The 26824-nt window shown below is 38.2% G+C and overlaps 37 non-coding genes and 11 pseudogenes across 37 annotated transcripts; all 48 read right to left on the bottom strand.

Moving 5' to 3' along the window:
• Positions 1-92: 92 nt before the first annotated feature.
• LOC122361235 lies at positions 93-212 on the bottom strand (annotated as a pseudogene).
• A 278-nt stretch (positions 213-490) lies between these two features.
• On the bottom strand, positions 491-610 carry LOC122361234 (annotated as a pseudogene).
• A 273-nt stretch (positions 611-883) lies between these two features.
• Positions 884-1002, bottom strand: LOC122361395. The gene has a single exon (XR_006252954.1). It is a non-coding gene; the product is annotated as a 5S ribosomal RNA (ribosomal RNA).
• A 276-nt stretch (positions 1003-1278) lies between these two features.
• Positions 1279-1397, bottom strand: LOC122361396. The gene has a single exon (XR_006252955.1). It is a non-coding gene; the product is annotated as a 5S ribosomal RNA (ribosomal RNA).
• Positions 1398-1675: 278 nt separating this feature from the next.
• Positions 1676-1794, bottom strand: LOC122361397. Its single transcript, XR_006252956.1, has one exon. It is a non-coding gene; the product is annotated as a 5S ribosomal RNA (ribosomal RNA).
• A 280-nt stretch (positions 1795-2074) lies between these two features.
• Positions 2075-2193, bottom strand: LOC122361186. Its single transcript, XR_006252903.1, has one exon. It is a non-coding gene; the product is annotated as a 5S ribosomal RNA (ribosomal RNA).
• A 276-nt stretch (positions 2194-2469) lies between these two features.
• LOC122361398 lies at positions 2470-2588 on the bottom strand. Its single transcript, XR_006252957.1, has one exon. It is a non-coding gene; the product is annotated as a 5S ribosomal RNA (ribosomal RNA).
• A 276-nt stretch (positions 2589-2864) lies between these two features.
• Positions 2865-2983, bottom strand: LOC122361399. Its single transcript, XR_006252958.1, has one exon. It is a non-coding gene; the product is annotated as a 5S ribosomal RNA (ribosomal RNA).
• A 273-nt stretch (positions 2984-3256) lies between these two features.
• On the bottom strand, positions 3257-3373 carry LOC122361243 (annotated as a pseudogene).
• Positions 3374-3653: 280 nt separating this feature from the next.
• Positions 3654-3772, bottom strand: LOC122361146. Its single transcript, XR_006252867.1, has one exon. It is a non-coding gene; the product is annotated as a 5S ribosomal RNA (ribosomal RNA).
• A 277-nt stretch (positions 3773-4049) lies between these two features.
• LOC122361147 lies at positions 4050-4168 on the bottom strand. The gene has a single exon (XR_006252868.1). It is a non-coding gene; the product is annotated as a 5S ribosomal RNA (ribosomal RNA).
• Positions 4169-4445: 277 nt separating this feature from the next.
• LOC122361148 lies at positions 4446-4564 on the bottom strand. The gene has a single exon (XR_006252869.1). It is a non-coding gene; the product is annotated as a 5S ribosomal RNA (ribosomal RNA).
• Positions 4565-4844: 280 nt separating this feature from the next.
• Positions 4845-4963, bottom strand: LOC122361149. The gene has a single exon (XR_006252870.1). It is a non-coding gene; the product is annotated as a 5S ribosomal RNA (ribosomal RNA).
• Positions 4964-5242: 279 nt separating this feature from the next.
• On the bottom strand, positions 5243-5361 carry LOC122361218 (annotated as a pseudogene).
• Positions 5362-5636: 275 nt separating this feature from the next.
• LOC122361150 lies at positions 5637-5755 on the bottom strand. The gene has a single exon (XR_006252871.1). It is a non-coding gene; the product is annotated as a 5S ribosomal RNA (ribosomal RNA).
• Positions 5756-6031: 276 nt separating this feature from the next.
• LOC122361198 lies at positions 6032-6150 on the bottom strand. The gene has a single exon (XR_006252904.1). It is a non-coding gene; the product is annotated as a 5S ribosomal RNA (ribosomal RNA).
• Positions 6151-6430: 280 nt separating this feature from the next.
• Positions 6431-6549, bottom strand: LOC122361209. The gene has a single exon (XR_006252906.1). It is a non-coding gene; the product is annotated as a 5S ribosomal RNA (ribosomal RNA).
• Positions 6550-6829: 280 nt separating this feature from the next.
• On the bottom strand, positions 6830-6948 carry LOC122361152. The gene has a single exon (XR_006252873.1). It is a non-coding gene; the product is annotated as a 5S ribosomal RNA (ribosomal RNA).
• Positions 6949-7236: 288 nt separating this feature from the next.
• LOC122361153 lies at positions 7237-7355 on the bottom strand. Its single transcript, XR_006252874.1, has one exon. It is a non-coding gene; the product is annotated as a 5S ribosomal RNA (ribosomal RNA).
• A 278-nt stretch (positions 7356-7633) lies between these two features.
• Positions 7634-7752, bottom strand: LOC122361221. The gene has a single exon (XR_006252907.1). It is a non-coding gene; the product is annotated as a 5S ribosomal RNA (ribosomal RNA).
• Positions 7753-8034: 282 nt separating this feature from the next.
• Positions 8035-8153, bottom strand: LOC122361154. Its single transcript, XR_006252875.1, has one exon. It is a non-coding gene; the product is annotated as a 5S ribosomal RNA (ribosomal RNA).
• A 275-nt stretch (positions 8154-8428) lies between these two features.
• LOC122361231 lies at positions 8429-8550 on the bottom strand (annotated as a pseudogene).
• A 277-nt stretch (positions 8551-8827) lies between these two features.
• On the bottom strand, positions 8828-8946 carry LOC122361155. The gene has a single exon (XR_006252876.1). It is a non-coding gene; the product is annotated as a 5S ribosomal RNA (ribosomal RNA).
• Positions 8947-9225: 279 nt separating this feature from the next.
• On the bottom strand, positions 9226-9344 carry LOC122361156. The gene has a single exon (XR_006252877.1). It is a non-coding gene; the product is annotated as a 5S ribosomal RNA (ribosomal RNA).
• A 281-nt stretch (positions 9345-9625) lies between these two features.
• Positions 9626-9744, bottom strand: LOC122361175. Its single transcript, XR_006252895.1, has one exon. It is a non-coding gene; the product is annotated as a 5S ribosomal RNA (ribosomal RNA).
• Positions 9745-10026: 282 nt separating this feature from the next.
• Positions 10027-10145, bottom strand: LOC122361233. Its single transcript, XR_006252908.1, has one exon. It is a non-coding gene; the product is annotated as a 5S ribosomal RNA (ribosomal RNA).
• Positions 10146-10429: 284 nt separating this feature from the next.
• Positions 10430-10548, bottom strand: LOC122361157. Its single transcript, XR_006252878.1, has one exon. It is a non-coding gene; the product is annotated as a 5S ribosomal RNA (ribosomal RNA).
• A 278-nt stretch (positions 10549-10826) lies between these two features.
• LOC122361222 lies at positions 10827-10946 on the bottom strand (annotated as a pseudogene).
• A 274-nt stretch (positions 10947-11220) lies between these two features.
• LOC122361176 lies at positions 11221-11339 on the bottom strand. Its single transcript, XR_006252896.1, has one exon. It is a non-coding gene; the product is annotated as a 5S ribosomal RNA (ribosomal RNA).
• Positions 11340-11621: 282 nt separating this feature from the next.
• LOC122361219 lies at positions 11622-11740 on the bottom strand (annotated as a pseudogene).
• A 278-nt stretch (positions 11741-12018) lies between these two features.
• LOC122361158 lies at positions 12019-12137 on the bottom strand. The gene has a single exon (XR_006252879.1). It is a non-coding gene; the product is annotated as a 5S ribosomal RNA (ribosomal RNA).
• Positions 12138-12416: 279 nt separating this feature from the next.
• LOC122361159 lies at positions 12417-12535 on the bottom strand. Its single transcript, XR_006252880.1, has one exon. It is a non-coding gene; the product is annotated as a 5S ribosomal RNA (ribosomal RNA).
• Positions 12536-12813: 278 nt separating this feature from the next.
• LOC122361160 lies at positions 12814-12932 on the bottom strand. The gene has a single exon (XR_006252881.1). It is a non-coding gene; the product is annotated as a 5S ribosomal RNA (ribosomal RNA).
• Positions 12933-13215: 283 nt separating this feature from the next.
• Positions 13216-13334, bottom strand: LOC122361189 (annotated as a pseudogene).
• A 278-nt stretch (positions 13335-13612) lies between these two features.
• Positions 13613-13731, bottom strand: LOC122361362. Its single transcript, XR_006252922.1, has one exon. It is a non-coding gene; the product is annotated as a 5S ribosomal RNA (ribosomal RNA).
• Positions 13732-14005: 274 nt separating this feature from the next.
• LOC122361162 lies at positions 14006-14124 on the bottom strand. Its single transcript, XR_006252882.1, has one exon. It is a non-coding gene; the product is annotated as a 5S ribosomal RNA (ribosomal RNA).
• Positions 14125-14397: 273 nt separating this feature from the next.
• On the bottom strand, positions 14398-14516 carry LOC122361164. Its single transcript, XR_006252884.1, has one exon. It is a non-coding gene; the product is annotated as a 5S ribosomal RNA (ribosomal RNA).
• A 275-nt stretch (positions 14517-14791) lies between these two features.
• On the bottom strand, positions 14792-14910 carry LOC122361165. The gene has a single exon (XR_006252885.1). It is a non-coding gene; the product is annotated as a 5S ribosomal RNA (ribosomal RNA).
• A 282-nt stretch (positions 14911-15192) lies between these two features.
• On the bottom strand, positions 15193-15311 carry LOC122361166. Its single transcript, XR_006252886.1, has one exon. It is a non-coding gene; the product is annotated as a 5S ribosomal RNA (ribosomal RNA).
• A 278-nt stretch (positions 15312-15589) lies between these two features.
• On the bottom strand, positions 15590-15708 carry LOC122361383. Its single transcript, XR_006252942.1, has one exon. It is a non-coding gene; the product is annotated as a 5S ribosomal RNA (ribosomal RNA).
• A 276-nt stretch (positions 15709-15984) lies between these two features.
• Positions 15985-16103, bottom strand: LOC122361167. Its single transcript, XR_006252887.1, has one exon. It is a non-coding gene; the product is annotated as a 5S ribosomal RNA (ribosomal RNA).
• Positions 16104-16383: 280 nt separating this feature from the next.
• On the bottom strand, positions 16384-16502 carry LOC122361204 (annotated as a pseudogene).
• Positions 16503-16782: 280 nt separating this feature from the next.
• On the bottom strand, positions 16783-16901 carry LOC122361168. The gene has a single exon (XR_006252888.1). It is a non-coding gene; the product is annotated as a 5S ribosomal RNA (ribosomal RNA).
• Positions 16902-17176: 275 nt separating this feature from the next.
• Positions 17177-17295, bottom strand: LOC122361169. The gene has a single exon (XR_006252889.1). It is a non-coding gene; the product is annotated as a 5S ribosomal RNA (ribosomal RNA).
• A 278-nt stretch (positions 17296-17573) lies between these two features.
• Positions 17574-17692, bottom strand: LOC122361268. The gene has a single exon (XR_006252912.1). It is a non-coding gene; the product is annotated as a 5S ribosomal RNA (ribosomal RNA).
• A 280-nt stretch (positions 17693-17972) lies between these two features.
• Positions 17973-18091, bottom strand: LOC122361394. Its single transcript, XR_006252953.1, has one exon. It is a non-coding gene; the product is annotated as a 5S ribosomal RNA (ribosomal RNA).
• Positions 18092-18367: 276 nt separating this feature from the next.
• LOC122361232 lies at positions 18368-18486 on the bottom strand (annotated as a pseudogene).
• Positions 18487-18764: 278 nt separating this feature from the next.
• On the bottom strand, positions 18765-18884 carry LOC122361213 (annotated as a pseudogene).
• Between the last annotated feature and the right edge of the window lie 7940 nt (positions 18885-26824).

Genomic DNA, 26824 nt, shown 5'->3' on the forward strand with positions numbered 1-26824 from the left:
TGAATTAAATACAGTAAGGGAAAGCAAAGAGCTGGTCAAACTTTTGACCACACTAAGGGCCAGTGTATTAGATAAGTAGTGAAAAACTCAAAAACTTACAGCACCTGGTATTCCTAGGCAGTCTCCCCATCCAAGTACTAACTAGGCCCAACTCTGCTTAGCTTCTGAGATCAGACGAGATCAGGCGTGAACAGGGTGGTATGGCCGTAAGCTAAAGCTGCAAAAAGCCCCTATTTTAAGGTGAGGCACACTAAGTGCCATTATACTAGATAAGTAATGAATGAAATACAAAAAATACTTCAAAACTTCAAAATGAGCTACATTAAAGATAAGAGCATTAGTTAAGTAGTTAAAAACAGTCAAACTCTGTTTAAAGAACAGCTACTTTAAAGGCAATTGAATTAAATAAGCAGTAAGGGAAAGCAAAGAGCTGGTCAAACTTTGACCACACTAAGGGCCAGTGTATTAGATAAGTAGTGAAAAACTCAAAAACTTACAGCACCTGGTATTCCTAGGCAGTCTCCCATCCAAGTACTAACTAGGCCCAACTCTGCTTAGCTTCTGAGATCAGACGAGATCAGGCGTGAACAGGGTGGTATGGTCCGTAAGCTAAAGCTGCTGCAAAAAGCCCCTATTTTAAGGTGAGGCACACTAAGTGCCATTATACTAGATAAGTAATGAATGAAATACAAAAAAATACTTCAAAATGAGCTACATTAAAGATAAGAGCATTAGTTAAGTAGTTAAAAACAGTCAAACTCTGTTTAAAGAACAGCTACTTTAAAGGCAATTGAATTAAATAAGCAGTAAGGGAAAGCAAAGAGCTGGTCAAACTTTGACCACACTAAGGGCCAGTGTATTAGATAAGTAGTGAAAAACTCAAAACTTACAGCACCTGGTATTCCTAGGCAGTCTCCCATCCAAGTACTAACTAGGCCCAACTCTGCTTAGCTTCTGAGATCAGACGAGATCAGGCGTGAACAGGGTGGTATGGCCGTAAGCTAAAGCTGCTGCAAAAAGCCCCTATTTTAAGGTGAGGCACACTAATGCCATTATACTAGATAAGTAATGAATGAAATAAAAAAAAAAAATACTTCAAAATGAGCTACATTAAAGATAAGAGCATTAGTTAAGTAGTTAAAAACAGTCAAACTCTGTTTAAAGAACAGCTACTTTAAAGGCAATTGAATTAAATAAGCAGTAAGGGAAAGCAAAGAGCTGGTCAAACTTTGACCACACTAAGGGCCAGTGTATTAGATAAGTAGTGAAAAACTCAAAAACTTACAGCACCTGGTATTCCTAGGCAGTCTCCCATCCAAGTACTAACTAGGCCCAACTCTGCTTAGCTTCTGAGATCAGACGAGATCAGGCGTGAACAGGGTGGTATGGCCGTAAGCTAAAGCTGCTGCAAAAAGCCCCCTATTTTAAGGTGAGGCACACTAAGTGCCATTATACTAGATAAGTAATGAATGAAATAAAAAAAAAAATACTTCAAAATGAGCTACATTAAAGATAAGAGCATTAGTTAAGTAGTTAAAAACAGTCAAACTCTGTTTAAAGAACAGCTACTTTAAAGGCAATTGAATTAAATAAGCAGTAAGGGAAAGCAAAGAGCTGGTCAAACTTTGACCACACTAAGGGCCAGTGTATTAGATAAGTAGTGAAAAAACTCAAAAACTTACAGCACCTGGTATTCCTAGGCAGTCTCCCATCCAAGTACTAACTAGGCCCAACTCTGCTTAGCTTCTGAGATCAGACGAGATCAGGCGTGAACAGGGTGGTATGGCCGTAAGCTAAAGCTGCTGCAAAAAGCCCCCTATTTTAAGGTGAGGCACACTAAGTGCCATTATACTAGATAAGTAATGAATGAAATACAAAAAAAAAAATACTTCAAAATGAGCTACATTAAAGATAAGAGCATTAGTTAAGTAGTTAAAAACAGTCAAACTCTGTTTAAAGAACAGCTACTTTAAAGGCAATTGAATTAAATAAGCAGTAAGGGAAAGCAAAGAGCTGGTCAAACTTTGACCACACTAAGGGCCAGTGTATTAGATAAGTAGTGAAAAAACTCAAAAACTTACAGCACCTGGTATTCCTAGGCAGTCTCCCATCCAAGTACTAACTAGGCCCAACTCTGCTTAGCTTCTGAGATCAGACGAGATCAGGCGTGAACAGGGTGGTATGGCCGTAAGTTTAAAGCTGCTGCAAAAAGCCCCTATTTTAAGGTGAGGCACACTAAGTGCCATTATACTAGATAAGTAATGAATGAAATACAAAAAAAAAAATACTTCAAAATGAGCTACATTAAAGATAAGAGCATTAGTTAAGTAGTTAAAAACAGTCAAACTCTGTTTAAAGAACAGCTACTTTAAAGGCAATTGAATTAAATACAGTAAGGGAAAGCAAAGAGCTGGTCAAACTTTGACCACACTAAGGGCCAGTGTATTAGATAAGTAGTGAAAAACTCAAAACTTACAGCACCTGGTATTCCTAGGCAGTCTCCCATCCAAGTACTAACTAGGCCCAACTCTGCTTAGCTTCTGAGATCAGACGAGATCAGGCGTGAACAGGGTGGTATGGCCGTAAGCTAAAGCTGCTGCTGCAAAAGCCCCTATTTTAAGGTGAGGCACACTAAGTGCCATTATACTAGATAAGTAATGAATGAAATAAAAAAAAATACTTCAAAATGAGCTACATTAAAGATAAGAGCATTAGTTAAGTAGTTAAAAACAGTCAAAACTCTGTTTAAAGAACAGCTACTTTAAAGGCAATTGAATTAAATAAGCAGTAAGGGAAAGCAAAGAGCTGGTCAAACTTTGACCACACTAAGGGCCAGTGTATTAGATAAGTAGTGAAAAACTCAAAACTTACAGCACCTGGTATTCCTAGGCAGTCTCCCATCCAAGTACTAACTAGGCCCAACTCTGCTTAGCTTCTGAGATCAGACGAGATCAGGCGTGAACAGGGTGGTATGGCCGTAAGCTAAAGCTGCTGCAAAAAGCCCCTATTTTAAGGTGAGGCACACTAAGTGCCATTATACTAGATAAGTAATGAATGAAATAAAAAAAAATACTTCAAAATGAGCTACATTAAAGATAAGAGCATTAGTTAAGTAGTTAAAAACAGTCAAACTCTGTTTAAAGAACAGCTACTTTAAAGGCAATTGAATTAAATAAGCAGTAAGGGAAAGCAAAGAGCTGGTCAAACTTTGACCACACTAAGGGCCAGTGTATTAGATAAGTAGTGAAAAACTCAAAACTTACAGCACCTGGTATTCCTAGGCAGTCTCCCATCCAAGTACTAACTAGGCCCAACTCTGCTTAGCTTCTGAGATCAGACGATCAGGCGTGAACAGGGTGGTATGGCCGTAAGTTTAAAGCTGCTGCAAAAAGCCCCTATTTTAAGGTGAGGCACACTAAGTGCCATTATACTAGATAAGTAATGAATGAAATACAAAAAAAAAAATACTTCAAAATGAGCTACATTAAAGATAAGAGCATTAGTTAAGTAGTTAAAAACAGTCAAACTCTGTTTAAAGAACAGCTACTTTAAAGGCAATTGAATTAAATAAGCAGTAAGGGAAAGCAAAGAGCTGGTCAAACTTTGACCACACTAAGGGCCAGTGTATTAGATAAGTAGTGAAAAAACTCAAAAACTTACAGCACCTGGTATTCCTAGGCAGTCTCCCATCCAAGTACTAACTAGGCCCAACTCTGCTTAGCTTCTGAGATCAGACGAGATCAGGCGTGAACAGGGTGGTATGGCCGTAAGCTAAAGCTGCTGCAAAAAGCCCCCTATTTTAAGGTGAGGCACACTAAGTGCCATTATACTAGATAAGTAATGAATGAAATAAAAAAAAAATACTTCAAAATGAGCTACATTAAAGATAAGAGCATTAGTTAAGTAGTTAAAAACAGTCAAACTCTGTTTAAAGAACAGCTACTTTAAAGGCAATTGAATTAAATAAGCAGTAAGGGAAAGCAAAGAGCTGGTCAAACTTTGACCACACTAAGGGCCAGTGTATTAGATAAGTAGTGAAAAAACTCAAAAACTTACAGCACCTGGTATTCCTAGGCAGTCTCCCATCCAAGTACTAACTAGGCCCAACTCTGCTTAGCTTCTGAGATCAGACGAGATCAGGCGTGAACAGGGTGGTATGGCCGTAAGCTAAAGCTGCTGCAAAAGCCCCTATTTTAAGGTGAGGCACACTAAGTGCCATTATACTAGATAAGTAATGAATGAAATACAAAAAAAAAAATACTTCAAAATGAGCTACATTAAAGATAAGAGCATTAGTTAAGTAGTTAAAAACAGTCAAACTCTGTTTAAAGAACAGCTACTTTAAAGGCAATTGAATTAAATAAGCAGTAAGGGAAAGCAAAGAGCTGGTCAAACTTTGACCACACTAAGGGCCAGTGTATTAGATAAGTAGTGAAAAACTCAAAAACTTACAGCACCTGGTATTCCTAGGCAGTCTCCCATCCAAGTACTAACTAGGCCCAACTCTGCTTAGCTTCTGAGATCAGACGAGATCAGGCGTGAACAGGGTGGTATGGCCGTAAGCTAAAGCTGCTGCAAAAAGCCCCTATTTTAAGGTGAGGCACACTAAGTGCCATTATACTAGATAAGTAATGAATGAAATAAAAAAAAAAAAAAATACTTCAAAATGAGCTACATTAAAGATAAGAGCATTAGTTAAGTAGTTAAAAACAGTCAAACTCTGTTTAAAGAACAGCTACTTTAAAGGCAATTGAATTAAATAAGCAGTAAGGGAAAGCAAAGAGCTGGTCAAACTTTGACCACACTAAGGGCCAGTGTATTAGATAAGTAGTGAAAAACTCAAAAACTTACAGCACCTGGTATTCCTAGGCAGTCTCCCATCCAAGTACTAACTAGGCCCAACTCTGCTTAGCTTCTGAGATCAGACGAGATCAGGCGTGAACAGGGTGGTATGGCCGTAAGCTAAAGCTGCTGCAAAAAGCCCCCTATTTTAAGGTGAGGCACACTAAGTGCCATTATACTAGATAAGTAATGAATGAAATACAAAAAAAAAAATACTTCAAAATGAGCTACATTAAAGATAAGAGCATTAGTTAAGTAGTTAAAAACAGTCAAACTCTGTTTAAAGAACAGCTACTTTAAAGGCAATTGAATTAAATAAGCAGTAAGGGAAAGCAAAGAGCTGGTCAAACTTTGACCACACTAAGGGCCAGTGTATTAGATAAGTAGTGAAAAACTCAAAAACTTACAGCACCTGGTATTCCTAGGCAGTCTCCCATCCAAGTACTAACTAGGCCCAACTCTGCTTAGCTTCTGAGATCAGACGAGATCAGGCGTGAACAGGGTGGTATGGCCGTAGTTTAAAGCTGCTGCAAAAAGCCCCTATTTTAAGGTGAGGCACACTAAGTGCCATTATACTAGATAAGTAATGAATGAAATACAAAAAAAAATACTTCAAAATGAGCTACATTAAAGATAAGAGCATTAGTTAAGTAGTTAAAAACAGTCAAACTCTGTTTAAAGAACAGCTACTTTAAAGGCAATTGAATTAAATAAGCAGTAGGGAAAGCAAAGAGCTGGTCAAACTTTGACCACACTAAGGGCCAGTGTATTAGATAAGTAGTGAAAAACTCAAAAACTTACAGCACCTGGTATTCCTAGGCAGTCTCCCATCCAAGTACTAACTAGGCCCAACTCTGCTTAGCTTCTGAGATCAGACGAGATCAGGCGTGAACAGGGTGGTATGGCCGTAAGCTAAAGCTGCTGCAAAAAGCCCCTATTTTAAGGTGAGGCACACTAAGTGCCATTATACTAGATAAGTAATGAATGAAATACAAAAAAAAATACTTCAAAATGAGCTACATTAAAGATAAGAGCATTAGTTAAGTAGTTAAAAACAGTCAAACTCTGTTTAAAGAACAGCTACTTTAAAGGCAATTGAATTAAATAAGCAGTAAGGGAAAGCAAAGAGCTGGTCAAACTTTGACCACACTAAGGGCCAGTGTATTAGATAAGTAGTGAAAAACTCAAAAACTTACAGCACCTGGTATTCCTAGGCAGTCTCCCATCCAAGTACTAACTAGGCCCAACTCTGCTTAGCTTCTGAGATCAGACGAGATCAGGCGTGAACAGGGTGGTATGGCCGTAAGTTTTAAAAAGCTGCTGCAAAAAGCCCCCTATTTTAAGGTGAGGCACACTAAGTGCCATTATACTAGATAAGTAATGAATGAAATACAAAAAAAAATACTTCAAAATGAGCTACATTAAAGATAAGAGCATTAGTTAAGTAGTTAAAAACAGTCAAACTCTGTTTAAAGAACAGCTACTTTAAAGGCAATTGAATTAAATAAGCAGTAAGGGAAAGCAAAGAGCTGGTCAAACTTTGACCACACTAAGGGCCAGTGTATTAGATAAGTAGTGAAAAACTCAAAACTTACAGCACCTGGTATTCCTAGGCAGTCTCCCATCCAAGTACTAACTAGGCCCAACTCTGCTTAGCTTCTGAGATCAGACGAGATCAGGCGTGAACAGGGTGGTATGGCCGTAAGTTTAAAGCTGCTGCAAAAAGCCCCTATTTTAAGGTGAGGCACACTAAGTGCCATTATACTAGATAAGTAATGAATGAAATACAAAAAAAAAAATACTTCAAAATGAGCTACATTAAAGATAAGAGCATTAGTTAAGTAGTTAAAAACAGTCAAACTCTGTTTAAAGAACAGCTACTTTAAAGGCAATTGAATTAAATAAGCAGTAAGGGAAAGCAAAGAGCTGGTCAAACTTTGACCACACTAAGGGCCAGTGTTATTAGATAAGTAGTGAAAAACTCAAAAACTTACAGCACCTGGTATTCCTAGGCAGTCTCCCATCCAAGTACTAACTAGGCCCAACTCTGCTTAGCTTCTGAGATCAGACGAGATCAGGCGTGAACAGGGTGGTATGGCCGTAAGCTAAAGCTGCTGCAAAAAGCCCCCTATTTTAAGGTGAGGCACACTAAGTGCCATTATACTAGATAAGTAATGAATGAAATACAAAAAAAAAAAAAAAAAAATACTTCAAAATGAGCTACATTAAAGATAAGAGCATTAGTTAAGTAGTTAAAAACAGTCAAACTCTGTTTAAAGAACAGCTACTTTAAAGGCAATTGAATTAAATAAGCAGTAAGGGAAAGCAAAGAGCTGGTCAAACTTTGACCACACTAAGGGCCAGTGTATTAGATAAGTAGTGAAAAAACTCAAAAACTTACAGCACCTGGTATTCCTAGGCAGTCTCCCATCCAAGTACTAACTAGGCCCAACTCTGCTTAGCTTCTGAGATCAGACGAGATCAGGCGTGAACAGGGTGGTATGGCCGTAAGCTAAAGCTGCTGCAAAAGCCCCCTATTTTAAGGTGAGGCACACTAAGTGCCATTATACTAGATAAGTAATGAATGAAATACAAAAAAAAAAATACTTCAAAATGAGCTACATTAAAGATAAGAGCATTAGTTAAGTAGTTAAAAACAGTCAAACTCTGTTTAAAGAACAGCTACTTTAAAGGCAATTGAATTAAATAAGCAGTAAGGGAAAGCAAAGAGCTGGTCAAACTTTGACCACACTAAGGGCCAGTGTATTAGATAAGTAGTGAAAAACTCAAAAACTTACAGCACCTGGTATTCCTAGGCAGTCTCCCATCCAAGTACTAACTAGGCCCAACTCTGCTTAGCTTCTGAGATCAGACGAGATCAGGCGTGAACAGGGTGGTATGGCCGTAAGTTTAAAGCTGCTGCAAAAAGCCCCTATTTTAAGGTGAGGCACACTAAGTGCCATTATATACTAGATAAGTAATGAATGAAATACAAAAAAAAAAAATACTTCAAAATGAGCTACATTAAAGATAAGAGCATTAGTTAAGTAGTTAAAAACAGTCAAACTCTGTTTAAAGAACAGCTACTTTAAAGGCAATTGAATTAAATAAGCAGTAAGGGAAAGCAAAGAGCTGGTCAAACTTTGACCACACTAAGGGCCAGTGTATTAGATAAGTAGTGAAAAACTCAAAAACTTACAGCACCTGGTATTCCTAGGCAGTCTCCCATCCAAGTACTAACTAGGCCCAACTCTGCTTAGCTTCTGAGATCAGACGAGATCAGGCGTGAACAGGGTGGTATGGCCGTAAGCTAAAGCTGCTGCAAAAAGCCCCCTATTTTAAGGTGAGGCACACTAAGTGCCATTATACTAGATAAGTAATGAATGAAATAAAAAAAAATACTTCAAAATGAGCTACATTAAAGATAAGAGCATTAGTTAAGTAGTTAAAAACAGTCAAACTCTGTTTAAAGAACAGCTACTTTAAAGGCAATTGAATTAAATAAGCAGTAAGGGAAAGCAAAGAGCTGGTCAAACTTTGACCACACTAAGGGCCAGTGTATTAGATAAGTAGTGAAAAACTCAAAAACTTACAGCACCTGGTATTCCTAGGCAGTCTCCCATCCAAGTACTAACTAGGCCCAACTCTGCTTAGCTTCTGAGATCAGACGAGATCAGGCGTGAACAACAGGGTGGTATGGCCGTAAGCTAAAGCTGCTGCAAAAAGCCCCTATTTTAAGGTGAGGCACACTAAGTGCCATTATACTAGATAAGTAATGAATGAAATACAAAAAAAAAAATACTTCAAAATGAGCTACATTAAAGATAAGAGCATTAGTTAAGTAGTTAAAAACAGTCAAACTCTGTTTAAAGAACAGCTACTTTAAAGGCAATTGAATTAAATAAGCAGTAGGGAAAGCAAAGAGCTGGTCAAACTTTGACCACACTAAGGGCCAGTGTATTAGATAAGTAGTGAAAAACTCAAAAACTTACAGCACCTGGTATTCCTAGGCAGTCTCCCATCCAAGTACTAACTAGGCCCAACTCTGCTTAGCTTCTGAGATCAGACGAGATCAGGCGTGAACAGGGTGGTATGGCCGTAAGCTAAAGCTGCTGCAAAAAGCCCCTATTTTAAGGTGAGGCACACTAAGTGCCATTATACTAGATAAGTAATGAATGAAATACAAAAAAAAAAAAATACTTCAAAATGAGCTACATTAAAGATAAGAGCATTAGTTAAGTAGTTAAAAACAGTCAAACTCTGTTTAAAGAACAGCTACTTTAAAGGCAATTGAATTAAATAAGCAGTAAGGGAAAGCAAAGAGCTGGTCAAACTTTGACCACACTAAGGGCCAGTGTATTAGATAAGTAGTGAAAAACTCAAAACTTACAGCACCTGGTATTCCTAGGCAGTCTCCCATCCAAGTACTAACTAGGCCCAACTCTGCTTAGCTTCTGAGATCAGACGAGATCAGGCGTGAACAGGGTGGTATGGCCGTAAGCTAAAGCTGCTGCAAAAAGCCCCCTATTTTAAGGTGAGGCACACTAAGTGCCATTATACTAGATAAGTAATGAATGAAATAAATACAAAAAAAAATACTTCAAAATGAGCTACATTAAAGATAAGAGCATTAGTTAAGTAGTTAAAAACAGTCAAACTCTGTTTAAAGAACAGCTACTTTAAAGGCAATTGAATTAAATAAGCAGTAAGGGAAAGCAAAGAGCTGGTCAAACTTTGACCACACTAAGGGCCAGTGTATTAGATAAGTAGTGAAAAACTCAAAAACTTACAGCACCTGGTATTCCTAGGCAGTCTCCCATCCAAGTACTAACCAGGCCCAACTCTGCTTAGCTTCTGAGATCAGACGAGATCAGGCGTGAACAGGGTGGTATGGCCGTAGTTTAAAGCTGCTGCTGCAAAAAGCCCCTATTTTAAGGTGAGGCACACTAAGTGCCATTATACTAGATAAGTAATGAATGAAATACAAAAAAAAAAAATACTTCAAAATGAGCTACATTAAAGATAAGAGCATTAGTTAAGTAGTTAAAAACAGTCAAACTCTGTTTAAAGAACAGCTACTTTAAAGGCAATTGAATTAAATAAGCAGTAAGGGAAAGCAAAGAGCTGGTCAAACTTTGACCACACTAAGGGCCAGTGTATTAGATAAGTAGTGAAAAACTCAAAAACTTACAGCACCTGGTATTCCTAGGCAGTCTCCCATCCAAGTACTAACTAGGCCCAACTCTGCTTAGCTTCTGAGATCAGACGAGATCAGGCGTGAACAGGGTGGTATGGCCGTAAGTTAAAGCTGCTGCAAAAAGCCCCCTATTTTAAGGTGAGGCACACTAAGTGCCATTATACTAGATAAGTAATGAATGAAATACAAAAAAAAAAAAAAATACTTCAAAATGAGCTACATTAAAGATAAGAGCATTAGTTAAGTAGTTAAAAACAGTCAAACTCTGTTTAAAGAACAGCTACTTTAAAGGCAATTGAATTAAAAAAGCAGTAAGGGAAAGCAAAGAGCTGGTCAAACTTTGACCACACTAAGGGCCAGTGTATTAGATAAGTAGTGAAAAAACTCAAAAACTTACAGCACCTGGTATTCCTAGGCAGTCTCCCATCCAAGTACTAACTAGGCCCAACTCTGCTTAGCTTCTGAGATCAGACGAGATCAGGCGTGAACAGGGTGGTATGGCCGTAAGCTAAAAGCTGCTGCAAAAGCCCCTATTTTAAGGTGAGGCACACTAAGTGCCATTATACTAGATAAGTAATGAATGAAATACAAAAAAAAAAATACTTCAAAATGAGCTACATTAAAGATAAGAGCATTAGTTAAGTAGTTAAAAACAGTCAAACTCTGTTTAAAGAACAGCTACTTTAAAGGCAATTGAATTAAATAAGCAGTAAGGGAAAGCAAAGAGCTGGTCAAACTTTGACCACACTAAGGGCCAGTGTATTAGATAAGTAGTGAAAAACTCAAAAACTTACAGCACCTGGTATTCCCTAGGCAGTCTCCCATCCAAGTACTAACTAGGCCCAACTCTGCTTAGCTTCTGAGATCAGACGAGATCAGGCGTGAACAGGGTGGTATGGCCGTAAGCTAAAGCTGCTGCAAAAAGCCCCTATTTTAAGGTGAGGCACACTAAGTGCCATTATACTAGATAAGTAATGAATGAAATACAAAAAAATACTTCAAAATGAGCTACATTAAAGATAAGAGCATTAGTTAAGTAGTTAAAAACAGTCAAACTCTGTTTAAAGAACAGCTACTTTAAAGGCAATTGAATTAAATAAGCAGTAAGGGAAAGCAAAGAGCTGGTCAAACTTTGACCACACTAAGGGCCAGTGTATTAGATAAGTAGTGAAAAACTCAAAAACTTACAGCACCTGGTATTCCTAGGCAGTCTCCCATCCAAGTACTAACCAGGCCCAACTCTGCTTAGCTTCTGAGATCAGACGAGATCAGGCGTGAACAGGGTGGTATGGCTGTAGTTTAAAGCTGCTGCAAAAAGCCCCTATTTTAAGGTGAGGCACACTAAGTGCCATTATACTAGATAAGTAATGAATGAAATACAAAAAAAAAAATAAATACTTCAAAATGAGCTACATTAAAGATAAGAGCATTAGTTAAGTAGTTAAAAACAGTCAAACTCTGTTTAAAGAACAGCTACTTTAAAGGCAATTGAATTAAATAAGCAGTAAGGGAAAGCAAAGAGCTGGTCAAACTTTGACCACACTAAGGGCCAGTGTATTAGATAAGTAGTGAAAAACTCAAAAACTTACAGCACCTGGTATTCCTAGGCAGTCTCCCATCCAAGTACTAACTAGGCCCAACTCTGCTTAGCTTCTGAGATCAGACGAGATCAGGCGTGAACAGGGTGGTATGGCCGTAGTTTAAAGCTGCTGCAAAAAGCCCCTATTTTAAGGTGAGGCACACTAAGTGCCATTATACTAGATAAGTAATGAATGAAATACAAAAAAAAAAATACTTCAAAATGAGCTACATTAAAGATAAGAGCATTAGTTAAGTAGTTAAAAACAGTCAAACTCTGTTTAAAGAACAGCTACTTTAAAGGCAATTGAATTAAATAAGCAGTAAGGGAAAGCAAAGAGCTGGTCAAACTTTGACCACACTAAGGGCCAGTGTATTAGATAAGTAGTGAAAAAACTCAAAACTTACAGCACCTGGTATTCCTAGGCAGTCTCCCATCCAAGTACTAACTAGGCCCAACTCTGCTTAGCTTCTGAGATCAGACGAGATCAGGCGTGAACAGGGTGGTATGGCCGTAAGCTAAAGCTGCTGCAAAAAGCCCCTATTTTAAGGTGAGGCACACTAAGTGCCATTATACTAGATAAGTAATGAATGAAATACAAAAAAAAAAATACTTCAAAATGAGCTACATTAAAGATAAGAGCATTAGTTAAGTAGTTAAAAACAGTCAAACTCTGTTTAAAGAACAGCTACTTTAAAGGCAATTGAATTAAATAAGCAGTAAGGGAAAGCAAAAGAGCTGGTCAAACTTTGACCACACTAAGGGCCAGTGTATTAGATAAGTAGTGAAAAACTCAAAAACTTACAGCACCTGGTATTCCTAGGCAGTCTCCCATCCAAGTACTAACTAGGCCCAACTCTGCTTAGCTTCTGAGATCAGACGAGATCAGGCGTGAACAGGGTGGTATGGCCGTAAGCTAAAGCTGCTGCAAAAGCCCCTATTTTAAGGTGAGGCACACTAAGTGCCATTATACTAGATAAGTAATGAATGAAATACAAAAAAAAAAAATACTTCAAAATGAGCTACATTAAAGATAAGAGCATTAGTTAAGTAGTTAAAAACAGTCAAACTCTGTTTAAAGAACAGCTACTTTAAAGGCAATTGAATTAAATAAGCAGTAAGGGAAAGCAAAGAGCTGGTCAAACTTTGACCACACTAAGGGCCAGTGTATTAGATAAGTAGTGAAAAACTCAAAAACTTACAGCACCTGGTATTCCTAGGCAGTCTCCCATCCAAGTACTAACTAGGCCCAACTCTGCTTAGCTTCTGAGATCAGACGAGATCAGGCGTGAACAGGGTGGTATGGCCGTAAGCTTAAAGCTGCTGCAAAAAGCCCCCTATTTTAAGGTGAGGCACACTAAGTGCCATTATACTAGATAAGTAATGAATGAAATACAAAAAAAAAAAAATACTTCAAAATGAGCTACATTAAAGATAAGAGCATTAGTTAAGTAGTTAAAAACAGTCAAACTCTGTTTAAAGAACAGCTACTTTAAAGGCAATTGAATTAAATAAGCAGTAAGGGAAAGCAAAGAGCTGGTCAAACTTTGACCACACTAAGGGCCAGTGTATTAGATAAGTAGTGAAAAAACTCAAAAACTTACAGCACCTGGTATTCCTAGGCAGTCTCCCATCCAAGTACTAACTAGGCCCAACTCTGCTTAGCTTCTGAGATCAGACGAGATCAGGCGTGAACAGGGTGGTATGGCCGTAAAGCTAAAGCTGCTGCAAAAAGCCCTATTTTAAGGTGAGGCACACTAAGTGCCATTATACTAGATAAGTAATGAATGAAATAAAAAAAAAAAAATACTTCAAAATGAGCTACATTAAAGATAAGAGCATTAGTTAAGTAGTTAAAAACAGTCAAACTCTGTTTAAAGAACAGCTACTTTAAAGGCAATTGAATTAAATAAGCAGTAAGGGAAAGCAAAGAGCTGGTCAAACTTTGACCACACTAAGGGCCAGTGTATTAGATAAGTAGTGAAAAACTCAAAAACTTACAGCACCTGGTATTCCTAGGCAGTCTCCCATCCAAGTACTAACCAGGCCCAACTCTGCTTAGCTTCTGAGATCAGACGAGATCAGGCGTGAACAGGGTGGTATGGCCGTAAGCTAAAGCTGCTGCAAAAAGCCCCTATTTTAAGGTGAGGCACACTAAGTGCCATTATACTAGATAAGTAATGAATGAAATAAAAAAAAATACTTCAAAATGAGCTACATTAAAGATAAGAGCATTAGTTAAGTAGTTAAAAACAGTCAAACTCTGTTTAAAGAACAGCTACTTTAAAGGCAATTGAATTAAATAAGCAGTAAGGGAAAGCAAAGAGCTGGTCAAACTTTGACCACACTAAGGGCCAGTGTATTAGATAAGTAGTGAAAAAACTCAAAACTTACAGCACCTGGTATTCCTAGGCAGTCTCCCATCCAAGTACTAACTAGGCCCAACTCTGCTTAGCTTCTGAGATCAGACGAGATCAGGCGTGAACAGGGTGGTATGGCCGTAAGCTAAAGCTGCTGCAAAAAGCCCCTATTTTAAGGTGAGGCACACTAAGTGCCATTATACTAGATAAGTAATGAATGAAATACAAAAAAATACTTCAAAATGAGCTACATTAAAGATAAGAGCATTAGTTAAGTAGTTAAAAACAGTCAAACTCTGTTTAAAGAACAGCTACTTTAAAGGCAATTGAATTAAATAAGCAGTAAGGGAAAGCAAAGAGCTGGTCAAACTTTGACCACACTAAGGGCCAGTGTATTAGATAAGTAGTGAAAAACTCAAAACTTACAGCACCTGGTATTCCTAGGCAGTCTCCCATCCAAGTACTAACTAGGCCCAACTCTGCTTAGCTTCTGAGATCAGACGAGATCAGGCGTGAACAGGGTGGTATGGCCGTAAGCTAAAGCTGCTGCAAAAAGCCCCTATTTTAAGGTGAGGCACACTAAGTGCCATTATACTAGATAAGTAATGAATGAAATAAAAAAAAATACTTCAAAATGAGCTACATTAAAGATAAGAGCATTAGTTAAGTAGTTAAAAACAGTCAAACTCTGTTTAAAGAACAGCTACTTTAAAGGCAATTGAATTAAATAAGCAGTAAGGGAAAGCAAAGAGCTGGTCAAACTTTGACCACACTAAGGGCCAGTGTATTAGATAAGTAGTGAAAAAACTCAAAAACTTACAGCACCTGGTATTCCTAGGCAGTCTCCCATCCAAGTACTAACTAGGCCCAACTCTGCTTAGCTTCTGAGATCAGACGAGATCAGGCGTGAACAGGGTGGTATGGCCGTAAGCAAAAGCTGCTGCAAAAAGCCCCCTATTTTAAGGTGAGGCACACTAAGTGCCATTATACTAGATAAGTAATGAATGAAATACAAAAAAAAAAAAATACTTCAAAATGAGCTACATTAAAGATAAGAGCATTAGTTAAGTAGTTAAAAACAGTCAAACTCTGTTTAAAGAACAGCTACTTTAAAGGCAATTGAATTAAATAAGCAGTAAGGGAAAGCAAAGAGCTGGTCAAACTTTGACCACACTAAGGGCCAGTGTATTAGATAAGTAGTGAAAAAACTCAAAAACTTACAGCACCTGGTATTCCTAGGCAGTCTCCCATCCAAGTACTAACTAGGCCCAACTCTGCTTAGCTTCTGAGATCAGACGAGATCAGGCGTGAACAGGGTGGTATGGCCGTAAGCTAAAGCTGCTGCAAAAGCCCCTATTTTAAGGTGAGGCACACTAAGTGCCATTATACTAGATAAGTAATGAATGAAATACAAAAAAAAAAATACTTCAAAATGAGCTACATTAAAGATAAGAGCATTAGTTAAGTAGTTAAAAACAGTCAAACTCTGTTTAAAGAACAGCTACTTTAAAGGCAATTGAATTAAATAAGCAGTAAGGGAAAGCAAAGAGCTGGTCAAACTTTGGCCACACTAAGGGCCGTTGTATTAGATAAGTAGTGAAAAAACTCAAAAACTTACAGCACCTGGTATTCCTAGGCAGTCTCCCATCCAAGTACTAACCAGGCCCAACTCTGCTTAGCTTCTGAGATCAGACGAGATCAGGCGTGAACAGGGTGGTATGGCCGTAAGCTAAAGCTGCTGCAAAAAGCCCCCTATTTTAAGGTGAGGCACACTAAGTGCCATTATACTAGATAAGTAATGAATGAAATACAAAAAAATACTTCAAAATGAGCTACATTAAAGATAAGAGCATTAGTTAAGTAGTTAAAAACAGTCAAACTCTGTTTAAAGAACAGCTACTTTAAAGGCAATTGAATTAAATAAGCAGTAAGGGAAAGCAAAGAGCTGGTCAAACTTTGACCACACTATGGGCCAGTGTATTAGATAAGTAGTGAAAAACCTCAAAAACTTACAGCACCTGGTATTCCTAGGCAGTCTCCCATCCAAGTACTAACTAGGCCCAACTCTGCTTAGCTTCTGAGATCAGACGAGATCAGGCGTGAACAGGGTGGTATGGCCGTAAGCTAAAGCTGCTGCAAAAGCCCCTATTTTAAGGTGAGGCACACTAAGTGCCATTATACTAGATAAGTAATGAATGAAATACAAAAAAAAAAAAAAATACTTCAAAATGAGCTACATTAAAGATAAGAGCATTAGTTAAGTAGTTAAAAACAGTCAAACTCTGTTTAAAGAACAGCTACTTTAAAGGCAATTGAATTAAATAAGCAGTAAGGGAAAGCAAAGAGCTGGTCAAACTTTGACCACACTAAGGGCCAGTGTATTAGATAAGTAGTGAAAAACTCAAAACTTACAGCACCTGGTATTCCTAGGCAGTCTCCCATCCAAGTACTAACTAGGCCCAACTCTGCTTAGCTTCTGAGATCAGACAAGATCAGGCGTGAACAGGGTGGTATGGCCGTAAGCGAAAGCTGCTGCAAAAAGCCCCCTATTTTAAGGTGAGGCACACTAAGTGCCATTATACTAGATAAGTAATGAATGAAATACAAAAAAAAAAATACTTCAAAATGAGCTACATTAAAGATAAGAGCATTAGTTAAGTAGTTAAAAACAGTCAAACTCTGTTTAAAGAACAGCTACTTTAAAGGCAATTGAATTAAATAAGCAGTAAGGGAAAGCAAAGAGCTGGTCAAACTTTGACCACACTAAGGGCCAGTGTATTAGATAAGTAGTGAAAAAACTCAAAAACTTACAGCACCTGGTATTCCTAGGCAGTCTCCCATCCAAGTACTAACTAGGCCCAACTCTGCTTAGCTTCTGAGATCAGACGAGATCAGGCGTGAACAGGGTGGTATGGCCGTAAGCTAAAGCTGCTGCAAAAAGCCCCTATTTTAAGGTGAGGCACACTAAGTGCCATTATACTAGATAAGTAATGAATGAAATAAAAAAAAAATACTTCAAAATGAGCTACATTAAAGATAAGAGCATTAGTTAAGTAGTTAAAAACAGTCAAACTCTGTTTAAAGAACAGCTACTTTAAAGGCAATTGAATTAAATAAGCAGTAAGGGAAAGCAAAGAGCTGGTCAAACTTTGACCACACTAAGGGCCAGTGTATTAGATAAGTAGTGAAAAACTCAAAAACTTACAGCACCTGGTATTCCTAGGCAGTCTCCCATCCAAGTACTAACTAGGCCCAACTCTGCTTAGCTTCTGAGATCAGACGAGATCAGGCGTGAACAGGGTGGTATGGCCGTAAGCGAAAGCTGCTGCAAAAAGCCCCCTATTTTAAGGTGAGGCACACTAAGTGCCATTATACTAGATAAGTAATGAATGAAATACAAAAAAAAATACTTCAAAATGAGCTACATTAAAGATAAGAGCATTAGTTAAGTAGTTAAAAACAGTCAAACTCTGTTTAAAGTACAGCTACTTTAAAGGCAATTGAATTAAATAAGCAGTAAGGGAAAGCAAAGAGCTGGTCAAACTTTGGCCACACTAAGGGCCGTTGTATTAGATAAGTAGTGAAAAAACTCAAAAATTTACAGCACCTGGTATTCCTAGGCAGTCTCCCATCCAAGTACTAACCAGGCCCAACTCTGCTTAGCTTCTGAGATCAGACGAGATCAGGCGTGAACAGGGTGGTATGGCCGTAAGCTAAAGCTGCTGCAAAAGCCCCTATTTTAAGGTGAGGCACACTAAGTGCCATTATACTAGATAAGTAATGAATGAAATACAAAAAAAAAAAAATACTTCAAAATGAGCTACATTAAAGATAAGAGCATTAGTTAAGTAGTTAAAAACAGTCAAACTCTGTTTAAAGAACAGCTACTTTAAAGGCAATTGAATTAAATAAGCAGTAAGGGAAAGCAAAGAGCTGGTCAAACTTTGGCCACACTAAGGGCCAGTGTATTAGATAAGTAGTGAAAAAACTCAAAAGCTTACAGCACCTGGTATTCCTAGGCAGTCTCCCATCCAAGTACTAACTAGGCCCAACTCTGCTTAGCTTCTGAGATCAGACGAGATCAGGCGTGAACAGGGTGGTATGGCCGTAAGCGAAAGCTGCTGCAAAAAGCCCCCTATTTTAAGGTGTGGCACATTAAGTGCCATTATACTAGATAAGTAATGAATGAAATACAAAAAAATACTTCAAAATGAGCTACATTAAAGATAAGAGCATTAGTTAAGTAGTTAAAAACAGTCAAACTCTGTTTAAAGTACAGCTACTTTAAAGGCAATTGAATTAAATAAGCAGTAAGGGAAAGCAAAGAGCTGGTCAAACTTTGGCCACACTAAGGGCCGTTGTATTAGATAAGTAGTGAAAAAACTCAAAAATTTACAGCACCTGGTATTCCTAGGCAGTCTCCCATCCAAGTACTAACCAGGCCCAACTCTGCTTAGCTTCTGAGATCAGACGACATCAGGCGTGAACAGGGTGGTATGGCCGTAAGCAAAAGCTGCTGCAAAAAGCCCCCTATTTTAAGGTGAGGCACACTAAGTGCCATTATACTAGATAAGTAATGAATGAAATACAAAAAAAAAAATACTTCAAAATGAGCTACATTAAAGATAAGAGCATTAGTTAAGTAGTTAAAAACAGTCAAACTCTGTTTAAAGAACAGCTACTTTAAAGGCAATTGAATTAAATAAGCAGTAAGGGAAAGCAAAGAGCTGGTCAAACTTTGACCACACTAAGGGCCGTTGTATTAGATAAGTAGTGAAAAACTCAAAACTTACAGCACCTGGTATTCCTAGGCAGTCTCCCATCCAAGTACTAACTAGGCCCAACTCTGCTTAGCTTCTGAGATCAGACGAGATCAGGCGTGAACAGGTGTGGTATGGCCGTAAGTTAAAGCTGCTGCAAAAAGCCCCTATTTTAAGGTGAGGCACACTAAGTGCCATTATACTAGATAAGTAATGAATGAAATACAAAAAAATACTTCAAAATGAGCTACATTAAAGATAAGAGCATTAGTTAAGTAGTTAAAAACAGTCAAACTCTGTTTAAAGTACAGCTACTTTAAAGGCAATTGAATTAAATAAGCAGTAAGGGAAAGCAAAGAGCTGGTCAAACTTTGGCCACACTTAGGGCCAGTGTATTAAATAAGTAGTATTTGTCTCAAAAACTTACAGCACCTGGTACGACAGGCAGTGAAATCCTTTTACTAACTGCCCAACATCAAAATAGCTTCTGAGAAAACGAGAATTTAAATATATATAAATATAAAATAATGTATAAAAATATGTATAAAAAAAGTGAGGCAAAGTTTAAAAAATATATGTAAATAAGTGTAATGAAAAAAAAAAAAAAAAAAAAAAATGGCTGTCAAAATGTGTCCAGTTAAAGTAAGCTAGTGCAATTGTCCAAAGTAAGTTAAAAACAGTATCTGGGGACTCTGTTTAAACATCGGAATACCGGTAATTAGGTGCTGGGTGTTCTCTGGTTCAGACAGTAATGGCCTGCGGAAGAAGCTCCTCCTCATTCTCTCTGTGTTTGCCTTCAGGGCCAGTGTATTAGCGCTTTCCTAGTGAAAAACTCAAAAACAGACAGCAGTCCATTGTTGGGATGGCTGAGGTCTTCCCATCCTTCCTGGCCCTGGTACAGCCCCGCTTGCTGTAGCTTGCTGCAGCACAGGGAGCTCAGTGCGGATCAGGCGCTCAGCTGACCGCACCACCTTCTGAAGCTGCTGCGCCTGTCCTGCATGGGCTGTTGCCATTAACCAGGAAGTGATGTTTGAAATCAAAAACACTCTCGAAAATGCAGTTACATTAAAGATAAGAGCATTAGTTAAGTAGTTAAAGACAGTCAAACTCTCGTTTGCGGGCAGCTACTTCACCAGGGTGTTAAATGTGACAGGACCAAGACAGGTCCTGGTGATGTGAACACCCAGGTACGGAAACTGTCCCTCTCTCCACTGGGGTCCCGTCGATCATGATGGGATGGTAACAGCACCTGGCCGTGGCAGAAGTCCACTATTAACTCCTTTGTTTTGCTGACGTTCTGAGAAGATTGTTCGAGACACCATCTGAACAGGTTGTTGATCTCCTGAAGGTAGGCCATCTCATCGTATTTTGGAGATCAGGCCCACTAAGTGCCATTGTCGTCAGCAAATTTAATGATGGTGGTGGAGTTTGTAGTGGCCACACAGTCATGTGTGTACATTAGTTAGTACAGCAGGGGCTCAGAACACAACCCTGAGGGCTCCAGTGCTGCTACTTTAAAGGAGGATGAGGTGTGTTTTCCCATCCATGCGGCTTGTGCAAAGAGCTGGTCAGGAAGTTGGTGATCCAGTAAGGGCCAGGGATGGGCTGAGTCCCAGGACCTCCAACCGAGGTGAGCGTGGAGGGAACTATGGTGTTGAACGCTGAACTATAGTCCACGAACAGCATTTTCACATAGTTCCCTTTCCTAAAATCCAGGTGGCTTGTGGTTGTGTGGAGGAGGTGTGTGATGGCATCCTCCGTAGACCGGTTTTGGCGGTAAGCAAACTGAAGTGGGTCCAGTGTGTCCGGTAGTGATGTGCCATGATGAAGTCTCTGATAAGTCTCTCGAAGCACTTCATCACTACAGACGTCAGAGCTACAGGGCGGTAATCATTTAGGCAAGATGGTTGAGGTTTCTTGGCACAGGAACAATGATGGACTCTTTGAAACATGAGGGGACTATAGACTGTTTCAGGAGAGATTAAATATCTCAGAGAACACCGGTGCTAGCTGGTCAGCACAGGCTCTCAGAACCCGACCTGTGATGCCGTCAGGTCCTGCTGCCTTCCTGGTATTCACTTTCCTGAATGCCCTCCTTACGTCGTGCTCCGAAATGGTGAACGCGATTTCCTCTCTCCGGCTCTATACTAGGCGTAATGAATGCGTGCTGTTCATCATGCGCCAGCGGCGCTAAGCGTGATTAGCGTGATTAGCTGCAGCCTCGAAAGCGAGCATAAAGGTGTTTAGAATTCGTCTGCCAGAGAAGCATCCGCGCTCTCCACTCTGGAGGTTGGCGTTTTATAGTCCGTGATGTTTCTCAGTCCCTGCCAAAGGCTCCTAGAGTCACTGTGTTGAAACTGTGACTCAAGTTTCCTCCCGTAGCGCCTCTTTGCCTCCTTTACCGCTCTGCGCGCGATCAGGCGTGAACACGCAGCCTTGTATTCAGTCATATCCCGGTGAGCTATCCCCGTGTTATAGGCTGCGGGGCGGGATCTCAGAGAGTAGCGGATAGTTTTGTCTACCCACGGCTTCTGGTTGAGCTAAAGCGTCCTGATGACGGTTTTCTCTACCGTGTCATCCGCTAGTTTCCCGATGAATCCCACCACCGCTTCCGTGAACACGTTGGCGTCCTCGGAGCTACACCTGAACATGGCCCAGTCTGCGTCATCCAAAGCGTCCTGCAGAGGCGGCCATCGAATGGTCAGTCCAGCGTGACACCTCCCTCTGTTTAAGGGCTTCCTGTTTCAGCCTCTGTTTGAAAAACAGGTACGAGGAAAATGGCGGCATGGTCCATTTACCAAAGAGCGGGAATGATTTTGCCTGGTAGCTGTCTCAAACTCTGTGTAGCAGTGATCCAGTGTCCTTCGCCCCTGGTGGGGCAGGTGATGTGCTGGTTAAAGTTCGGCAGTGGCGAAAGGTTTGAGCTGTTAAAACCCCAGCACAATGAGTGCGGCCAGTGTGCTGTGATAAGTGTGTTGAAAAAGGTGGTCGTTTAAATCCCATATTGCAGCGCCGTGTCCGCTTGAGGTGGAATATAACCAGGCGCCAACTATCCGAGCTGAATTCCGTGGAAGGTAGAAAGGCGACATTTGATGGTCATGAAGTTTCAGGTTTGGTGTGCAGAAAGCGTGCTGCAGAGGACAATTTCGCGCTGAGGCACCAGTGCCATTATTCACCATCAGACACACTCCAAAAAAAAATTCTTCCCGAGCTCCATTAAAGTTCTGTCCATTAGTAAGCGGAGAAGTTAAAAACGGTCAAACTCTGTGGTAAAGTACAGCTGGGTTCAGCCATGTCTCGGTGAAGCAGAGGAGGTTGCAAAGTCTGGAATGTCTCTCTGGAACTTGATCCTTGCCCTGAGGTCAGTGAAAAAGCTTGTTTTCCAGAGACTGGACGTTGGCTAACAGGACACTAGGTAGGCCCAAGTGCGGTGTAGCGTGCCTCAACCTGTTCTGGCGTGAACTCGTTTGGTATGGACGCCGGTGTGCTGTCGCGTCCCCTTTATCTTTCAGGATGTGGCACGCCAACATGGGTCCATTTTACTAGATAAGAAATGGGTGCATTGTACACCAATAGATATAAAAGTGGCTCGATCATATTTAAGTGATAGCCATCTTATATAAAGAAGTCAAACTCTGAGACTATCCAAATACTAATAAGGCAAAAGAAAAAAAAAAGTTTTAAGGGAAAGCAAAGAGCTGGTCAAACTTTGGCGCCATCTTAGACTTAAAAAGATAAGTAGATAAGTAGTGAAAAAACTCAAAATTTACAGCACCTGGTATTCCTAGGCAGTCTCCCATCCAAGTACTAACCAGGCCCAACTCTGCTTAGCTTCTGAGATCAGGCGTGGATTTTTTTTTTTTTTTTTTTTTTTTTTTTTTTTTTTTTTTTTATTAGAAAAATATGATAAAAACATAAAGTTTACAATTCATCACTTAGTCCATCCAGTACAGCAAGTCTCTTTCTATACACTTTGTATTTTTACATTTTCTTCAATTAAATAAAATACATTAAATACTAAAAAGAAAAAACATCATCAAAATCATTCTGTTACTGGCATTTTTAAATCAAACTTTTTACAAACATTGTACATATCTGAATCAAACACTTTGTAAAAGTCTTGCAATTTGTTTTCTTGCTTAAAATAACAATGTAAATGTTCTACATATTTCTCAAACTTCCTTTTGAAAACATTCCATACATCTATTACATTTTCCTGTTTTTTGCCTCTGCTCTTCTTTCCCATATTGCACATTTCATTAGCATGACAATCAAATTTATCATCTTTTTGTGTTTACACTTTTCTTCTATACCCAACAATATCACTCTGCTCCATTCTATTTTTTTCTCTTTTTGTTCCCCTCTTAACATTTCGATTAGTCTTTTACAGGTTTCATTAAAAATGTCCAATTCTCTGCAATTTAAAAACAAGTGTAAAAAATTTTCATTTTCAGCATTGCAGACTTTACATCTTTCACTTGGTTCCATTCCTATTTTTTTCAATAAAACATCAGTAAAAACCGCTTTGTGCCTAATAAGAAACTCTAAGCTTTCCAGTCGTGCATCTATCATTCTTCCTTTCATGTTATTCCAAATGTCATCTTCCTTAAGATCTTCAAATTTCTGTACCCAATACATATTGACGACAGGTTTCTTAAAGATTCCCTCTCTAAAGAAATCATAAATCATTTTGACCGTGCATTCTTTAAAATAAAATTGTTTTTCTCCCAACTTCACAAATACCTCTTTCTCTTGCTGCTCTTCTTCCATGTTTTCTATTTGTTTTATCCACTCTTTGGGTATTGCTTCTTTTATTACTTCATATTTATTTCTTATTTCTGTTTTATTAAAATCCTCTTTAGCCTCTTCCATTGCGTCTATTATGTGCTGCATTGGTAAAAAACCCTCCTTAAATTCATATAAAACATCTCTGATTCTTGTGATCCCAACATCCCACCATTTCTTATAAAAAATCTCTTTCCCTTGGTTTAAAATGCCATTGTTTAGAAATAAAGGCTGATTTAAAATGCTCTCTCGACCTTGTGGATTAAAATTAACATTAATTAAAAATTTCCCCCAGGCGCTCATCAGTTCTTTATAAAAATCTGGCAACACTTCCACCATCCAATTCTTAGTTTTCATCCATAAAATATTGTCTCCCAAATTAAAATTGCCACATTTGTTTAAAAAATATTCCATTGTCTTTTTCCATGCTGCTTTGTTTCCCTCATCTAGGTATTTTTTTATTATTTTCACTCTTAAGCTATTTTTTCTTTGTTCCACATCAATTAATCCCATCCCTCCCTTCCCTGCCTCTCCTATTAATGTACTGTATGAAATTCTTGGCGGTTTGCCATTCCATAAAAATCTAAAAACATTTTTTCAGCCTTTTTTCCACCCACATTGGCATTGCAGTCACATACAAAACATACCACAACTTTGTCACCATTAGCACATTTAAAATTAAAACTTTTCCTTTTAAACTTAACGTTCTCAATTTCCAAAAAATTAGCCTTCTTTCAATTCCTCCTAGTATTTCTTCCCACATTACTTCTTTAACATTTTTTCGTTTTTTCCCATTAAAACACCTAAAATCTTTACTTCTTCCGTTTCTTTAAAATTAAAACAATCCGTTACACCAACCACTCCTCCAAATCTCATATATACAGTTTTCTCTTCATTTATCTTGCCTCCTGATCCCCTACAAAACGTCTGTACCACTTCCATTACTTTTTTAACACTCTCTATATCCTTAACAATTATGGTTGTATCATCTGCATATTGAAATATTTTTTCATTTCCCCCACTTCCTTCAATGCTTATTCCTCTTATGTCTTCCTCTGTTTTTACTGCTAATCCTAGTGGTTCTGCTACTAGTGAATATAAGAGCGCTGATAATGGACATCCTTGCCTTATTGACCTAGTAATTTTAAAACATTCTGTTAAAAAACCATTACATTTTACTCTTGTTATTGCTCCCCTATATAAAATCGTAATCCACTTGACAAAATTTTCACCAAACCCGTACGCTCTTAAAATTCCAAATAAATATTCATGTTCCACTCTGTCAAAAGCTTTTTCAAAATCCAAACTGATTACATATCCTTTTTTGTTTTTTTCCTTCATATACCTTATTCTGTCTATTATGCTTATCGTTGTGTCCGCTATATCTTTCCCTTTAACTCCATACACTTGATTTGTTTCAATTATAGATGGCATTACTTCTTTCAGTCTGTTGGCTAAAACTTTTGTTAAAATTTTCAGATCTGTATTCAGCATTGTGATCGGTCTGTAATTTTTTAAGTCTACTTTCTCTCCTTTTCTCTTATATATGAGTTTTATTAATCCCATCCCCATTCTCTGATTCATTTCCTCTTTCCTAAAGATCTCTTCATACACTTCTTTTAAAATACCGGTTAAAAAATCCTTAAATATCTTGTAAAATTCATTCCCTAACCCATCCAGGCCCGGGCTTTTCCCTTTATTCAGTTCACTTATTGCTCTTTTTATTTCTTCCTCACTTATCTCTTGCTCACACTCTTTTTTATCCTCCTCCCCGACTTTTGTCTTAATTTTCTTTAGTAACTTGTTTTTATCTTTATCGTTTACTCCTTCTGCCCTAAATAACTTCTCATAATATTCTTTTATGGCTTTTAAAATCCCCTCATTTGTTTCCACCATATCCCCATTTTCATTTTTTAGTTCCTTGATTGTCTGTGCCACTCCCCTTCTTCTTTCTAAGTCAAAGAAAAACTTTGTACATTTCTCTCCTTCCACTGTGTACTTTGCTTTGCTTCTTAATCTTGCCCCTTTATATTTATTTTCTTCTATTTCTTTACATTCTTCTTCCATTTCCTTAATTTTTGCAAGTCTTTTCATTCTTATTCATTTCCTTTTCTAATTGTTCTCTTATTTCTCTTTCCTTTCTCTTTTTACATCTCTGCACCAACCCACAGTATTTTATTGTAAACTTTCTGATTTCATGTTTCACATTTTCCCACCAAATTCTTTTATCTTCTCTATACATTCCGTCTTCTTTTTCCCTTGTAATGATCTCTTGTACACTTAAAACATAATCTTGATTCTTTAGAACCTCAGTGTTTAAAACCCATACTCCCGGACCTCTTTTCACTATGTTCCAATCTATTTTGCATAAAAATAGGTTTATGATCACTTAAAGTTGTTTCTTTATACCTTATTTTCCTAAAAACCGTTCTATATTTCTTGTACATAAAATGAAATCTATTCTTGTTTTACACATAAAATTACCCACTATTTGTCTTCTTGAAAATTCCTTTTCTTTTCATTCCTTTCCCTCCATACATCAATCAAGTTATTTTCTTCCATCAACAATTTTAACTCTTTTTCGTCCTGTGTCTGTCTTAAAAGTCATTCCCTCAGCCATATCCAGTTTACTAAACACAACATTAAAATCCCCCATAATAATAATTTCCTTATATTTCCTTATACATTTTCGTAAAACATTGTAATACTCCCTCTTCTCTTTCTCTTTTGTTGGTGCATGTATATTTATACCAAGTATTTTCCTATCTTCATATTCCATTTCAAACGCCATACATTTTCCAACTCCATCGTTATAAACAACATTACATGTTACATCACTGCTTTCTCTTATTAGTACTGCAACTCCTCTTCCAGTTCTATCATCACCATTATTATACAAAATCTTCCCATTCCATATTTTCCTTACTTCACTTATATGTACTTCTTTCCAGTTAGTTTCTTGCAACATAATCACATCCTCATTTTTACACATTTCCTTGACATTTTCAAATTTTCTTATATCCACTAACCCTCTAGCATTAAAAGCAACCATTCTTAAAACCATAACCCAAAAGACAGTTCTTAAAATGACATTCATGACAACCATTTCTTCATTCCATCTCCTTTAAGTCCTTTACCGCCTCATTTTTATCCACATTTTGTTTTTTAACCAGTCTTTTTTTAGCTACTTCAATGTTTGGCATTACCTTTATTGGTCTTCTCCTTTTACTTGATTTCGCTGAATTTTCCTCTTCCATTCCTTTATCCATTTCCATATTCTGTTCGTTGTCCTTTTGTTCTG

The sequence above is a fragment of the Puntigrus tetrazona genome, chromosome 16, assembly GCF_018831695.1.
Source record: "Puntigrus tetrazona isolate hp1 chromosome 16, ASM1883169v1, whole genome shotgun sequence".
In the NCBI taxonomy this organism is placed as follows: domain Eukaryota; kingdom Metazoa; phylum Chordata; class Actinopteri; order Cypriniformes; family Cyprinidae; genus Puntigrus; species Puntigrus tetrazona.